The 16,649-nt window shown below is 42.4% G+C and overlaps 1 long non-coding RNA gene across 1 annotated transcript; it reads right to left on the bottom strand.

The window, feature by feature from the left end:
* Positions 1 to 10,015: 10,015 nt before the first annotated feature.
* Positions 10,016 to 16,229, bottom strand: LOC142834760 (uncharacterized). The gene is made up of 3 exons (XR_012907672.1): positions 15,917 to 16,229; positions 11,337 to 11,392; positions 10,016 to 10,108 (listed from the first exon to the last, which is right to left on the bottom strand). It is a non-coding gene; the product is annotated as an uncharacterized LOC142834760 (long non-coding RNA).
* Positions 16,230 to 16,649: the final 420 nt, after the last annotated feature.

Genomic DNA, 16,649 nt, shown 5'->3' with positions numbered 1-16,649 from the left:
TGTATTTTATGGGAAAGCAGAGGTGTCTACAGAGGAAAGAATTTCTAAAGACCATCTTTTATACAGGATTAAGATAAAACTAAAGAAATAAGCGAGAGAACTCTCAACCGACTCTCAAGGGGGTGGAACCCCGAATTCATCAGTGGGTCCCGTGTCGATTCCGTAAATGCAAAAAGAGGTCTTTGTTAAAGGGCCAGCCAGGGGTGCTGGCATTTTTCAAGCTAAGTCAGAAAAGGTGAGCAAGCAGGAAGTGAGGTGGGCTTAGTTAGCACACCCGGCGGCAAGGCCTCCATTTATTAGCTTGCCAACAAATCTTTCCACCTTCCTTTCAAATCCAAATTTTGTTTAGCACTGCAAACAGTTCTGTCTAAAGTGAGCCACATTTGCTGTCTTTCCTCAAAAGGCTGGCGCGTGACTAATGTTGGGGGAGAGGGGACAGGGACAGGAGAGGGGGACGGGAGGGGGTCCTGATTGCAGATGACTAAATCATCGCAGGCTCTGAATGAAAGATAACGAGATGAGGGATATTTTTACATCCCTCTTCTGGCTGTTTTAAGTTTCTGTTACTTTTCAATCTCCCTCTTAACCAGTCAGTAATAAGAAGCAAAGCTAACTGAGTTCCGTCTTACCACCCCTCATTGCTTCTCCGCTCCATCAGGAAGTAGTAAGTGAGAAAAATAATCTGAAAGAGGCAGAGCTGAGGAACCATACACAAATGAACCCAGTCAGCTGCAGATTCCTCAGTGAGAGAAGATGTTCACCTCAGAGTTCATCCTGGTGACAGGGAGTGCAACTATAGTTTTTGCTTACAGTTAATTCAGTAATTACTGGGGAAAAATGCCTAAGAATAAACGGGCATTAAGTTTTTTAGTGGTGTTTGTTTTTTTCATTTTGTTTGTTTGTAGAAAGAATCTGTTATGCCACTGTATCTTGTTTCAAATGTAAGTCTAGACAATACTAAAAAGAAAACTATTAAATTACTGTCAGTCATGAGGACCTAGTGATTATTGCCTGAGTATTACTATAATTAATATTTCCAGCTATCATTTAACATAAAAGTGTAAGCGATCTCATAGAGGGATTCGCCCTTTAATATCAAGCATCTGTACCTTTCAATTCTAACTTCTGTGAAGCCCTCAAAAAAAAAATAATACAAACTACAAGAAAAGTCTCAAGTTCAAATGATTTCTTTTTTTTTCTTATATGTATGAGTGTTTTGTCTGCATGTTCGTCAGTGCACCAAATGCATGCATGGTGCTCTAATACTGTGCTATCCATGGAAGACAGAAAAAGACACCAGAGTCCTTGGAAATGGATCTACAGACAGTTGTGGGCTGCCATGTGGGTGCTGGGAATTGAACCCGAGTCCTCTGGAAGAGCAGCTGGTACTCTTTACCACTGATCCATCTCTCCAGCCTCAAGTCTTTTATCTGAATACTAGAGGATAAGAAGCTCTCTGAATATCTACACAGTAGCTGAATAACTCTTCTGACCCCCCAGTAATCTGCACAGTGGCCCAATCCCACAGGCAAACCATGCAATGGCAGTCCAGCAGCTGGGGGGGGGGGGGGGGGGGAGACGGGACCCAGTGCTGGCCCTGGATTGTAGGGAAAAGCTTCCTCGGGATTCCCAGAAACAGAAAATACTGAACCAAAGTGTGTACGACAGAGACATTCCAATTGAAATACATCTTAGGATAAAATAATACCATTTTTGAAAATATTTGAATATTACCGTTGGATCAATTATTTGATGGCTACATCAAAGGAAAAATTTTTCTAAAGTCTAGAGACACAAGTACAACAACCTCCAAAGCAGAGGTAACAATTTATACTCAAGGCAAGAGTAGAAATATTTAATTTCGCCCTCCCCTCTCCCACCACCTAGTCAACTAACCTCGATTTTAAAACTTCTTTCGACCTATTCATTATATAATGGATTGTTATAATTTATGTCTCTTTGACTCATAGTGAAGCTGAGAGCTCTTTATGAATTCATTGTGCACCTGTATTTCTCTGCTGTGACTGGGCTGCTCAGAACCATGCCCTGGTTTCTCCAGAAACAGCCTCCCATTCATCTTCACCTCAACCACAACTCCCTTGCAAGCAACTGTACAGACGTGCGCAATACTGACATAGGGTCAAAGGTGATACCGCCAATAATTAATTCAGGTTTTCTTCTGGAAATATAAGTGAGACATTCTTTGTTTCTGGAACAATTCTAATAAAATTATTCATCTATACATATCCACAATAATGAAATAATTAGGAGTTGAAGGATAAACATAAGATCCAACTCGACTTAATATTCTGGGTTACCAGTGTCAACCCCCATGACTTCCCCAAGTGGCAATAGAAGGTGATGAATCAACCAGGTTTCGTTATTTTTTTTTACATTAATTTTTTTTTAAGTAGGGGCATGCACGTGCCATGCCATGTATATGGAGGCCAAAGGATGACTTTCTGGAATCGGTTCTTTCCTTCCTCTACGTGTGCCTGGGGACTGAACATAGTTCAACAGGCTTGGTGACAAGCACCTTTACCTACTAAGCCATTGAGCCGGCCTTCAGGGTTCCTTTTTAGTGGCAGAACTCTTATATGTGGACAAAATACAAACTACAAAGTCATAATGACTAGACATGACGACACGCACTTTCAATCTTAGCTCTTGAGAGGCAGAGACAGACAGACCTCTGTGATTTTGAGTTCCAAGCCAGTCAGAGCTACACAGTGACAAAATGAGACCCGGGGGGGGGGGGGGTAAAGTCAGAATGACTCCGGAGCCACAATGAAGACCCTAAACCCCAAACCACATGACCTCCCAATAGTTCCCTATAGTGTACCCATACCAAGGGATCTCAAGGGGATTTTTTGATTTTTTTTATTTTTATTTATTCTTCTTTCATACAAATACATCCTTACTGCAATGTCCCCTTCCTCCACTCCTCCAATTCCCCCCACCACACCTCCCCTCTTCCCTAGAGCCACACTTTCCCCATTTTCCTTCAGAAAAGAGCAGGCCTCCCAGGGATATCAACCATACACAGCATAACACGATGCAATAAGACTAGGCACAAACCCTCATATCAGGGCTGATGAGGCAACCCAGTAGGAGGAAAAGGGTCCCAAGAGGAGGCAAAAGAGTCAGAGACACCCCCAATACCACTGTTAGGAGTCCCACAAAAACCTCCAAGCTGAGCAACCCAGCATGTATGCAGAGGACTTGGCGCGGACCCATGCAGTCTCTGTGGTTGCCGCTTTAGTCTCCGTGATCCCCTATGAGCCCTGCTTGATTGTTTCTGTGTGCCATGTTCTCTAAGACCTTGGTGTGCTCGGCTTTGAAAAGTACCGCACTGAGAAGATAACACACCACCCTCCATCACCACGCACAGCTCTAGATGGTCTGAACTGAAGTGAGCTGGAAGGACTCTACTCCCTGTGGAAGTGCTTCTCTATGTCCCAGGCACCTGGTTAACTTAGATGAGCTTCTAGACTTGAGGATACAATAGCAAAAGCATAGTAAAAACTACCATAAAACGCATTTTAACAGCATGCCGTTGGTGGTGCACACCTTTAATCCCAGCACTCGGGAGGCAGAGGCAAGAGGATCTCTGTAAGTTTGAGGCCAGCCTAGTCTACAAAGTGAATGCCAGGACAGGCACCAAAGCTACACAGAGAAACCCTGTCTCAAAAAACCAAAGCGGGGAGAGGGGAGCATTTTGACATCTATAATATGATGATCCTAGGTTAGAATAGGCTCTAGAGCTTCTAGACTTTTACAAAAAAAAAAATTTAGGCAATGTCCAAGATCAGTTTTTACAAAATTATCTTGTTAGAAGCACAAGATCATCAACGCTACTCTGGAGGTAAGGATGGATGTCCCTATGTTGGAACTGGTCAGTTACGTGGTTAATTGTCCTAGGAGACAACAGCTCAAAAATAGAAAAGAAATTCCAGGGGGCGGGACCTCTCAGCTTAGTTACATAATTTGTTGGTCCCCCAGCAAACAATGTTCAACAAATGAGAATGTTGATATGGAATGAACAGACCATCAACTAAACTCAGATAACTCTAAAGAGGAGGCTTTGCGATTGCCCGTGAGGCTCAGCACCCTGTGAAGCTGGGCTGAGTGGCTAAAGTGTGTTCCTGGATCCGTTTGGTGACTTCTCTCCAGGCTGTGAGGATTGGTGACATCTGTGGGGTATCTGAGGCCAGCGTGAATGAGAGATGAGTAAGTAGGTGCTGGCTTCCCAAGAGTCCGGGAGCGAGGCAGTGGCGAACAGGGACACCTGAGACTTGGCCCATGAAGCAGCCGAGCAAAGGCCTCTCCCAGTGGGACTGTCCTCTCAGTATCCAGAACCAGAGGATGGTGGGTGCATCCTAGTGAAACTGGGCCACAAGGTTTGTCACTAAGGAGGACTGCTGAGCCTCACGCAGGACAAACAGCCATGAAACAACATGATAAGGAGCCACGCGTGAAAGCATTGGCAAGAGAGGTACTTTCTACCTGGGCTGTGGTGAGGGAACACCCACCGCAGCGTGGAGACTTCTGAAGGATCCTTAAGAAAGCCCAGATGCTGCTTAGCGGGGAGCATCAGGAGGGGAAGGATGGTCCTGGTCCTGCTCTGCCTTAATCTTGGCCGGTAGGAAATTTGAATGTACCCCCTCTGAAAGGTCGCTCTGTCCTTACTGTGATATGGGGTTTTCTTATGACTTTGGGAAGTTACTCATCGCAATTAACTGCTGGTGAATTAACGGAATGGGTTTTTAGTCCTTTGTGAGGGATTTGTCAGCCTTCCTGTTCGGTAACCACAAAGAAACAAAAAAAGGATCCATTGTCCTGTAATACTGCCCCTCCCATTTTCTTTTCCTTTAATTCCAAAATCCCACCAAAACCTGTAGGAACTGAAAAGTCTCAAAACCCACAGCCTAGCAGTGGCTGTTTCCAGGGTCAGCTATAACCTTGATTTTTGTTTGCCGGTCTGTCCCAGAAGTCTGTTTCCATTCACGCAAACCTGCACAGGGAAGGTATTTATCTGAGTCACCCATAAAGAACATTCACACACCAAAAGACAAAAATGATAAATCCAGGCTTGGCAAGCCTTGTGGGAGAAGATGAAAAGCGAGAGTCCCATCACTCATCTGAGAACAGCGCAACATTGTCTCAAGGTCCTTCCTCTGGATTGGCCAACTCTAGAAATCCCCCTTTCTTTCTCGCTTTCCACGCTGAACAGGAGGTTTCCATCCTGTTCATCACTTGCTCCATCCTGAATACGTTTCATTCTCTCACTTCTATGTGTAGTTCTATGCTGTTCCATCCCTTGCTGCAAATGAAAATCCTCACACTTTTTTGCAGCATCCATGTTTCTTACAAGTTAGACTGATGACTTTTTCCTCCCTGGCGTTTTCCTCTTATCCCAAAATACTTGCCAGTCTGTTCACAGCAAACACAGCAAACATTACCCCAAGAGCAATTCTCTAAGTATCTCCTTGTAGAAGAAAGCTTTTATTTGGGGTCTGGGATTATGCATGTCCTTTTGGATTGATTCAAAGAGTTTCTCCTATCTTTACAGAGATATATCAAGCCCATTGCCAAGTAAAGATTTGCCTACAATCGTGGCTTTAAATTTTTCAGCAGGCTGCCTCATATCATAAAGAGGTAAGTATTTATCTATTTCTCCTTCTGCACTGGGAATCCCTTGAATGTATTTTGGGGTCTAGCATAGATGCCTATCCAACTCCTACTACCAGGGAAGTGGAAGTAGGGGGGTCCAGCCTGGGTTACACGGTATCTTAAGACATCAACAAGGAATGGGGGTATCAGCCATGCCTACAAGGAAACCAGAGTTGCTAAGTCTGCAAGATTTTATCTTCACTGTATGATCCAAATAATGGAAGGAGAAGGGTAACATAAGCAAGAGATCTTCAGATAAATTTGGCCTGATTTGTAATATCAGCAGTCTTCTTTGTGGACAGCAGGGTCCTTTAAAAGCACATCTTGTCCCAGAACCAGTAACTTTAGTTGTGCGCCCCTAGGTATTATCCACACTTTCCCAATGCTACTGGACAAAGGCCAGAACACACGCTTTCTACCACTTGGCCTGACCTGACTTCCCAACCTGCCCCCGAAGGAACCTTGGCTTCTGTCCACCCAAACCCACACTCCACCTCCCTATCCTGGTCCTCTGCTGAAAATTCTCCCCCTGGCAGCTCTGCCTGACAAAGACCAGCCCCTCCCTATGCTGCAGACACATGTGGGTTTCCTTATTTGGCTTTCTCTTTCTTCTCTCCCGACTTGTCTGCAGTGAATATGTATTGCTTATGTTACTTTCAAAGTTATTTTAATTTTTAAAAAATATTTAGTCTATCTTTCAAAACACAGTTTAAATTTTCCTTCCAGCAGAATTATCCCAGATGGAAGAAATGTTAATAATAAAAGCTAACGTTCAATGTGTGCTTACAGGGAGCCCGTCCCTGTGTTGAATGTTTATATATAAATATAGTATCTCATCTACTCCTCACAGACTCTCTAGGATATGCTCCCAACCTACAGATTAGGGAACTTTGTGAGAGGTTGTTGGTCTCGCTGTTACGACTCAGGCAGTGATCTCAGCTCACCAACACTGTCCAATCGCAGCCCATAATAACCCCTTTCCTCAAGCTGGTCCATAATACAGTATATGCAGGCTGCCTCATATCATAAAGAGTTAAGACTTTAGCAATTTCTCCTTCTGCACTGGAAATCCTTTTAATGTATTTTGGGATCTAACATAGATGCCTATCCATAATGATAAATTGCTTGAGTTTTCCAGATAAGAAAACTAAGGCCTAGGGAGAGATTAAGCAACTTGCCCAGGCTTCCACAGCTGTGCTGCCACGGAAACCATCAGGCCAAGCAGCCCCTGGTTAACTTTGCACACATACCTTGTCAACCCTTGATATGTATCTGTTGAATAGACCTGTATCCAGAACCTTTATTCTCCCTAGGAATCACAGAGTTTAGCCATAATTTCACATCAAATTGAATATTGGAATCTGAGTGGTTGGTGGCACATGCCATTAATCCCAGCATTCAGGAGGCAGAGATAGGTGAATCTGAGTTCAAAGCCAGCCTGGTCTACAGAGCAAGTTCCAGGATAGCCAGGGCTACACAGAGAAACCCTGTCTCAAAAAACAAGCAATTAATAATAATAATTGGAAATATAAATTAAAATTTAAGAATTCGCTTTCCCAAGTAGGTTGAGTTGGCTAACGCCTAGGAGTATAGAGCTGTCTGGCAGTGGTCATTCACGCTAAACAGTTTTGAGGCATTGTGGAATCAGTGGCTATATCAGCAGTGGGAAGGGAGCTTGCACAAAAGACGTGTTTAATTAAACTGAACATCAGATCTTCATGAGACTTCATATGTGTAGTTGCCATCAAAGAATACTGAAATCAAAGTACTTATACATAGGTGTCTATTTAATGACTGATAGAACTGAAAGGTTGTAATTTTAAGTTATTCCCACCAGGAAAACAGTTAGCCATTCTGAGTCTAGACTAGAATCCCAGGCACAGGTTGGATAACCAGACCAGCCAGGATCAAACAGAAAGTTTCCTGGTAGGGAATCTGTGTGTGAACAGAGAGGATTTTGTAACCTTACCCAGATCACACAAGCAATACGCTTTCATTACTTTCAAAACTTAGTGAGAGAATGACAAAGTCATCATAATCCCTTTACCAAGTGACAATAAAATGTGCCTGTGTATTTCCTTTCAGAATGTTTATGTGGACATAGATTATGTATTTTTCACTAATTAAAAAAATTCAACTGCCAAGTGTGCTGGCATATGCTCTTAATCTCAGCACTCAGGAGGCAGAGGCAGAAGAGCTCTGGGAGTTCAAGGATAGCCTGGTCTACATAGTGAGTTCCAGGACAGCCCAGGCTATGTAGAGAGAGATCCTGACTCAAAAATTATGTGTGTGTGTGCATGTATGTATGTGTGTATGTGTGTGTGTATGTGTGTGTGTATCAGCCACCTTTTTACCTAGGATTTCATTAGCATCTTTTTCTCACAGCACGTTTACATACACATCATCGTTTCATGTACTCAGAGAACAACCCTGAATGTGCAGGATGATGGCTGCATGTAGATCCTGGACCGTCAGACGTGGGAGTAAGATGGTGTGCCTGAAGACTGAGGGCTTGAGGTAAGACGTTGTCACAGCTCCTCCTGCTGCTCGCTTCTTTGGGCTCACTTCCTCGTGAGCTGTTGACAGAGCTGAGTGTTCTCCTGACACACTGGAGGATTCTTGAGTGCCTGTCATTAATAGATGGCGATTCCCATAACAAGAAGAACAGATGGTTCAACGGGCATCAACCTCTCTGTGTCACTCGGAATCCATCTTGAGTAGCACAAGCCGACCAAGTAAGTCTCTCAGCTCCCCAGCCCTCTTCTCCTCCCACCGGGTCCTCACGGGCTATCCCCAAGATCCCAGTTCCAACTGGGTGAAGATAAGGCTGTGAGCAGAGGTCCAGACTCTATCTGGACAAAGAGCACCAGGTCCTAAAAGTGCTTTAGATTCTTTTAGTTCATCAGAATAGAATATCTACAAAGGATATCCACCGAGTGAGCAGACCTTCCTCTTGATAAGATTGGCTACATCTGATAGCACCACAGGCCCCATACTCACTTCCAACCCTTGCCTTACTCACCTAATAGAGTCCCTATTAATAGTGCTCTTCAAACTGACTCCCTTTATAAAACATAAAGACATGAGAGACCACATTACAACAAGCATCAACACCCATGAGTTCAGTATGCTAGCTATACCTTCCTGATTGTTAATGCAAACACATTCCATTAAATAAAAAATCTTCATCCGTATACCAATTGAAATCATTCTAGTGATACAAATACCGTGGTTTGTATAAAGATCAAATAAAATTGTTTAGGATTTATTTTTACTACTTTCCTTTAAGTGTGTGTGTTTGTACTGGTGTGTAGGATGTCCACATGAATGCAGACAGGGGCCTGCAGAAGCCAAAGGTTTCTAATCCCCATGGAGCTGCAGTTACAGCTGTGAGCTGCCTGACACTGGAGTTGGGAATGGAACACAGATCGTCTGGAAGAGGAGTACATGCTCTTAACCACTGAGCCGTCTCTCCTGCCTAAGACTCAAAATCTGAAGTGAGGCTCCGTTTTCTAAAAGCTGTGGAAACGAGGATGAAGGCACACCCTCACAGTGTGCCGACTCCCCACTCTTCTCAAGAGTTTGAATACAATTTTATACAGACCAGGTGTTCAGCTCTAGCTTCCGATTCAAAGAAGCTGTCTAAGGTCATTACTAAGAGCTGCTTTCCTTTTAGTCAAGGGTTTCCCAGACACAGGGGCCTCTTGTGACCAAGGTTCTTCTAGCTGGTATGGGAAGCAGAATCTCCTCAGCTCCCAACTTTACACCCCTGCAGCACAGCTGTACAAGAAAGTCTGTGTTCTCTCTTACTGTGTCTCATCAAAAACCCTGCCATGACCAGAAGGGAAGAAAAGACAGGAGGTCTCCATCTTAAGCCTATCCCATGGTCTCCTGTCCCGGCAATCTGTGCTTCTTGGCTTACAAGATAGAAAATGCAGCTACACAAAGCACAGGATGAAAGAAAGTTCAACCAAACTCAGCTGAAACCTTTGGAAGTGGTTCCCCACCTCCTGCTGAGGACACAGACAGGATGACTAACCCAGGTGGGAAGGAGTTCCTGGGACAGCCCACCTAACATGCCACATGAGGCTTCCTCCTCCAGTGTCCCCTCGTGCAGCTCTCCTGGGTCCTACAAGGTCTTACAGATCAAAACAACTGGCTAGTCAGAGAATAAAGAGAATTTTTTACATATAAACTATCAAAATCATCTCAAACTTTTGTGAGTTCTTAAATGACTATAAGTATAGCTAATGTTTACTGTAGGGTTTTTTATTTTTCTTTGTTGGGGGGGGGGTTGTTGTTGTTGTTTTGTTTGTTTTAATTTTAGAGTTTCTGAGTCTGAAAAGTCCTAAAGAAGCAAGAAGATACCCAACGTCAATAGCGTTCTCATGATTTCACTCGTCTCATCTGCGACTTGTTCTGTACATTTCACACCCTGAAAGACATACAATATTTTCAAAATTCCAAAATTTTGTACAAATATTTAATGTTCCTTATTATTCAAGTACGATATATTCATTAGAAAGAAAACAGAAAACACAGATAAAGACAGCCACTCCTGACCTCACTCCCAGGACAATAATCATTAATGTTTACTAGTTTTTCATTCTGACCCATTTAACTTTGTACAGAAGCATTAAGATATTCAGCAAGCATCATTGGCTGGAGGGGTCATAACTAACTTTTGGGAGATAGTCACTATTTTTAGACATTAGTACAAAGAGCTCTGACAACCTATAGAACTGTGGACTGGCGAGATGGCTCAGAGGACCTTAGTTTGGTTCCCAGTACCCACGTGGTGGCTCACTAGCATCTGTAGCCGGTTCCATGGAGTCTGACTCTTCTGGCCTCCACAGGCTCTGCATTCACATGGAGCACAGTCATGCATGCAGGCAAAACACTCATACGTATAAAAACAGATCTCAGGAAAAGTCTTTAAACTGTACAGAATAGCCACTGCCCAAACTGAGACATATTCCATCAATAACTTTGCCTCCCCAAAAAGTTTCTTCGTGTTTCTTTATATAGTGCATCATTTTCTAAAGCTGCAAAATATTCTGTTTCATATCTGAGCTAAAATCCACTGTTATTTCTGTTCTTCAGTTATGAATAATGACACACAGAGCATCGTTGTGAATAAATCTTTGCACTTGTAATTATTTCTCAAAGACAGATCCCCAGAAGAAGAATTATAGGTCAAAGGTTTTGGGTTTTGTTTTTCCAAAACTGTCGATGCATCATTCCGAGCTGTTTTCCCAGAAGGCTGTACCACTTTGTTAATGAGCAGTGTTTGGAAGGACATGACGACCGGTAAAGACGAGCCAATGTGATATGTGGAAATGCTATTGTATACATTAAATTTGGTTGGTATTGTATACGCTAAATTTGGCTGCTTCTATCACTGAAGTTGAGTGTGTTTAAAGGTACGCTAGCCACTTACAAATCTTTTGTTAATGTCTTTGCCCTGAGTGTGGTCTTAATTTTGAGTTACTGAATATTAAGGACTTTTATATACAGGGAGGTTGTTAACCTCTGTCTCTCATAATTATTGCAGATATTTTCTTCAAAAAATAATTTCATATCTTCAAAATTTAATTTCATTTTTCACACAAAAGGTCAAGACAGTTTCTTCTTTCTTTTGTGATCAAGAATTAAATACATACTCTGACCAGGGAAGCAGATCAGAGCCTTGCTAAGCCATCAAGAGAGAACCTTCCTCCTGCAGCAGAGACACAAGGCCAGACATTCTTCGGAGAGTGAAAGACCTTGGAAAACTCAGCCCCAAACAGGATTATCTCCATAAATCCCTCCCCTCAGGGTTCAGGGACTGCCCCTATCCCACCCCCACCCCCCACAGTAAGAGCCAGAGGGGGATGAAGGACACCAAGAAAACAAGGTTCTCTAAATCAACAGGACCAATGCACTTATGAGCTCACGGAGGCAGCATGTTCAGCCCACACACACACACACACACACACACACACAGGTATACATCACATGGGACCCCAGAGATGAAGCAGATGTAGACACTTGCCCCCATCTCTACCTCCCTCCAGAAGTTATTTCCAAATGATAACCACTTGCAAATGAAAATTTAGTTTTCTTCTAGGGAAACTTGCAAGGGAAGCAAACTACTTTTTAAGGGTAGGCTATACACCTAGTAAAAACTGGCCAACAGAAAATGAACTCAATGACGTCTTTGGAGATTCATTGTCTCATAATGTCATGTCATAGCTTTTCCATTTGTTTGTTTAATTTTATCTTATTTTTATTTTATTTTATTTCTACATATTTTCTCTTTTTTCACCCTGCAGGTCCTTTGAGTATGTATTATGACTTCCAGGTTAGTGTTTTGATGGGATTTCTGAGTATGTGAACACGTGGGTCTCTGTGTCTATAATTTTTTCTTGTGCCTTTTCTTGGACTCTTTTTCTTCTGTTTATTTGTTTTTGTTCCAATCTACTATGTTAGTTTTTGTTTTATCTTTTATTTTTTATTGCCCCTTATTTGATTTGATTTGAAGAAGAATGGCTCCCATAGGCTGATGTAACTGAACACTTAGTCAACCGGAAATGGCACTATTTGAGAAGGATATGGAGGTGTAGCCATGATGGAAGAAGCGTGTCACTGGGGCTTTGGGGTTTCACGAGCCCATGCCTGGCCCAGTTCTCTCTCTTCTTGCTGTCTACAGATCAGGGTGTAGCTCCCAGCTTCTGCTCGAGGCCATGCATGCCATCATGTACTCTACCCTGATAACAGACTAAGCCCCTGAAACTGTAAGCAAGCCCACTCACTGTTAAATGCTTTCCTTTTGAAGAGCCGCCTTGGTCATGGTGTCTCTTTACAGCGATAGAACAGTGACTAAGACACCTTAGATTCCTGTTTGTTTTCTAATGAGACAGAATGGGGGTGTATCCAGATGGGAGGGGAGATGGGGAGGAACTAAGAGGAGGGGGGGCTGTAATCATATTATGTTGGGGGGAAGCTGTTTTCACTAGAAGGAAAAGAAAGAATTAAATACAACTCCTTTCATTCACTATATTATATTGTACTCGCCTATAAGTTTTAGGACAGACCTTCCAATTGTATTTAATTTACTTTTTCAAAAATGATGATTTGCCAAGTTTGTATGTGACTTAATTGTTACCTCTCCGTAAGTCCTTTGAAATAAGTTAACAAACCAAAACAAAATTTATTTGTCAGAATATTTCAGTTGAATTTTTAAAATGGAATTTCCTTTAAGAAACTAAAAAGATAAGTATAGGCTGGGGGAAATTATTTGTAAAACACGTACTGATGAAAGAATTGTATTCAAAAATTCAAAAGATTCAATATTTAACAAGAAATTCAATAACACAAATAAAAACTACACAAAAGAGCCGAAGATCACCAAAGAAGACATACAAATGGCACAGAAACAGATGGTCAAGATTATGCATCGTTAGCGTGGTACAAATTAAGGCAACAAGGAGATGCTGCTACAAACCTATTCAAATGGCTAAAACTCAAAATATTGATACCACCAAAACTCAGCAAGGATGTAGGGCCGGGAACTCTCACGTATTGCTGGTAGAAACACAAACTGCTACTTTTGAAGGACGGTTAGCAGTCTCTCATGGAGCAGATAGACACAGAGTCCTAGCAAAATGATTTAAAACTAATGTCTACAGAAGTCTGCCTACAGCTTACACCAGCTTGTCATTACCAAGACTTGGGAGAAATCAAGATGCCCTTTTTTTCCTTTTCTTTTTTTTTTAAATTTTAATGTGTGTGTGTGTGTGTGTGTGTGTGTGTGTGTGTGTGTGTGTGTAGGAAGAGGTCAGAAGGGTGTCAGATCCCCTGGAGCTGGAGAACAGGCAGTTGTGAGCTGCCTGATGTGGTTGCTGAGAACTGAATTTAGGTCCTCTGCATGTTGTCTTAACCACTGAGCCATCTCTCCAGCTCCCATCGGGTGCTTTAGAAAGGGACTGAATACACAAACTGTGGTTCCTACATTCAATGGGCTGTTACTAAATAATAAGAAACGAGTCTTCCAGCCATATGGAAGACCCTTTTAGGAGAGACATTCTGCATAGCACTGTAATGCTGGATGTCTGATACTGGACGTCTGATAAAACTCGTATCATGTTCCACAAAGGAGCCAAGCCTGAGGGAAACTGTGGACCTTAATTAATAATGATGCATCGATATTGGTCCTTCAACTATAACAAATGAGCCACCAATGCAAGATGTTAATCAGAAGGAAAATCGTTATAGGACTGGGGGAAGGTGACTGCAAACTCTTGATACTGTCCACTTTTCTATGAAAAAAGAAAAAACAGTTATCATGTATGTATGTATGTGTCTTCCATAAAGCTAATCATTCTTTGAAAAACTTCCTTGAAGCCTGAAATAATCCTCTGTAAAAAGTAAGCTCTCATAACGGGGTAAGTTAATAAACGAGAAAGAGGCAGACAGGCAGAGTTAGCATTAGCACAGTTTATAAAGAGGTCTATGAAGCCAGCCTGATCTGGATTTGAATTCTGTACCCATTTGTATCTATCTGGCAAATTATTGAGGTTTATTTTTTTGTTTTTGTTTTGTTTTGTTTTTTGTTTTTTGCTTTGATGTCCTCACTTGTATAATAAAGAAAATTTTTTTAAAAAGATATATCTTGAACATTTTTTTTTAAGTGCAAGTAAGCCGGTGGTGGTGGCACAAGCCTTTAATCCCAGCACTTGGAGTCAGATCTCTGAGTTCAAGGCCGGCCTTGTCCCACAGAGAAAATGCCAGGATGGCCAAGGCTACATAGAGAAAGCCTGTCTTGAGGAAAAAAAATTTTTTTAAATGTAAATGAAGGGCTTAGAATATGCTCACAAAATAAGTGAGTGAAAAACAGTAGCTATTGCCAACTTTGTAATAAAAGCTATTCTACAAAATATGTTATTAAACATACATTATTTAAGATAATCTATTATTAATCAAATATTTAATATCCTTATGTCTTTGATTTCAGACTCTTCTTCCAGTACCAGGTAGATTTATTACTACTCAATATAACTTAGGAAATGGGTTAAAGTTTAAATTATCTGTATTTGTCAATTAATTTCAGTAAATAATTATGAGGTACCTACTATGTTCCAAGCTCTGTTCTAGACACTAAGAGTTCAACAACAGACAGAACAAAAGTCCCTAATAGCTAACATATAATGGTAGAGGAAACAGATGCTGAACAAACACGTGTGACAAACTCTCACAGAAAGATAAGAGAAAGGGAGGGAAGGCTATAAAAAGAGAGAGAGCATGTAGTTCTCATTGAGTGGAGTCCAAAGGAAATAAGGAGGAAGCCACACAGGGGTGAGGGAAAACAACCTGGATATCAGGGCAGCAAGGACAAAGGCCGCGGGGAAGGAGCCAAGCCTGGCAAAGAGAAGTGTCCTAAGCAATCAGGAGAAAGGACCTTACAGGGAGTGAAAGGGCCCAAAATACTTCAGGCCAAATCCTTTAGTCTTGGTTTAGGGTTTTGAACAGGTCCATACTGAGTTCAATTTGTATTTAAGCAGCGCTGTGCCAGAGAGCCTGCCTAGCTCAGTTGGTAAAGCGTCAGACTTTTTTACAAAAGTGAGATTAGATCCCAACTAAAGAGGGTCAGTCTAGTTGCTGTTCGGCAATTAGTCTAAAGGGGGGTAGGGGTGAATTGCCACTGCTAAAATGATTTCCACCAGTTTGGGAGGGAAAGGATCCAGTAGATAGGGGGAAGAAGAAGTGATGGGGTGGGGGTAAGCACAACCAAAGCATATTATATACACATATGAAAGTCACGTAGTGAAATCCATCATTTTGTATCATTAACATACATTAATAAAAACATCCTTAGAATTATTTGAATATCAGCAATAGTCATATGATTGAAGACACAGGTACTGTAATGTAATAAACACATTTCTTCCTGATGAGACTATGTACAAACCTAAGTATAAAGGACTCAAAAAATATCCGCGACCTCTTATGAGTTGAATTGTGCACCCTCCAGAAAGAAGACATATTGAAAGTCTAACCCCCAGTGGCCCATATTGTGACCGTATTTGGAAAGAGTCCCTGGAAATGTAGCTGATTACAATTACGTCATACAAATGGAATAGAGCCGGTGTCCTTACAAGACAGCCTCTTGGAAACAGAGGACACGGTAAGAAAGACACAGGAAGATAGAGGAGCAGAATAAAACAGCGCTGCTGCAAGCCATGGGCCGCCACCCGAAACTCACACAAAGCAGAGAAGGACTCCCTCTCCCAGGGCTTGACAGGGAGCACTACCACGCCAGCACTTGGCTTTGGCCGTCTAACGGAGTTATTTACTAACAGTTTCCCACGGTGTCCTCCCTCCTCTCCATCTACTGCCTTCCAAGGGTTGGGGATACTGGAGTCAACCATCAAATCCCATCCTTAAGCAGCCACACGGTCCCCTTTCCATAAAGACGGTTAGGGAACGCTTGGTGGCAAGGACGGTGTGGACTTTTCTTTTGTTGCACTTGGGAAGCTGGAGCTGAACACCCCAGAAATGCTTGCAATCCACACTGGTCCAGGAAACTCGCTCTATGGGAGATGAGGCCACTAAGAGGAAGTTATCAGGGAGGGAATTACGTTCCAGCAGCATGTTTAATTACGATACAGCCCCGACTGTCTCTTGCATAGGAATTCGGCAGGCAAGATTTACAGCCCTTAGCAGTTTTGCCTTTGTCTCAAGCAGCCTCCTTGCTGAGGTTTGCCCAAGGTCCTCTGTTCAACTGTGTCACACTGCCCCCTACTGCTTGGGTGTCATTATCTCCTCCCGGCTGGCTGCTCCAGCTTGGTGGTGGTTCTGAGATGTTGTGGCTTTGGCCAGGATTAGAAAGCCTGACACACCAAACGCAGAACCTCAGAGCCCAGGGCCCCAGGATTCTTATATTTTTCTCTTAATAAAAATCGCTGAACAACATAAATATCTTTGTTTGGAAAGAC

This window comes from Microtus pennsylvanicus, chromosome 14 (genome assembly GCF_037038515.1).
Source record: "Microtus pennsylvanicus isolate mMicPen1 chromosome 14, mMicPen1.hap1, whole genome shotgun sequence".
Lineage (NCBI taxonomy): Eukaryota > Metazoa > Chordata > Mammalia > Rodentia > Cricetidae > Microtus > Microtus pennsylvanicus.
This window is presented reverse-complemented; position numbering and strand designations above follow the sequence as displayed.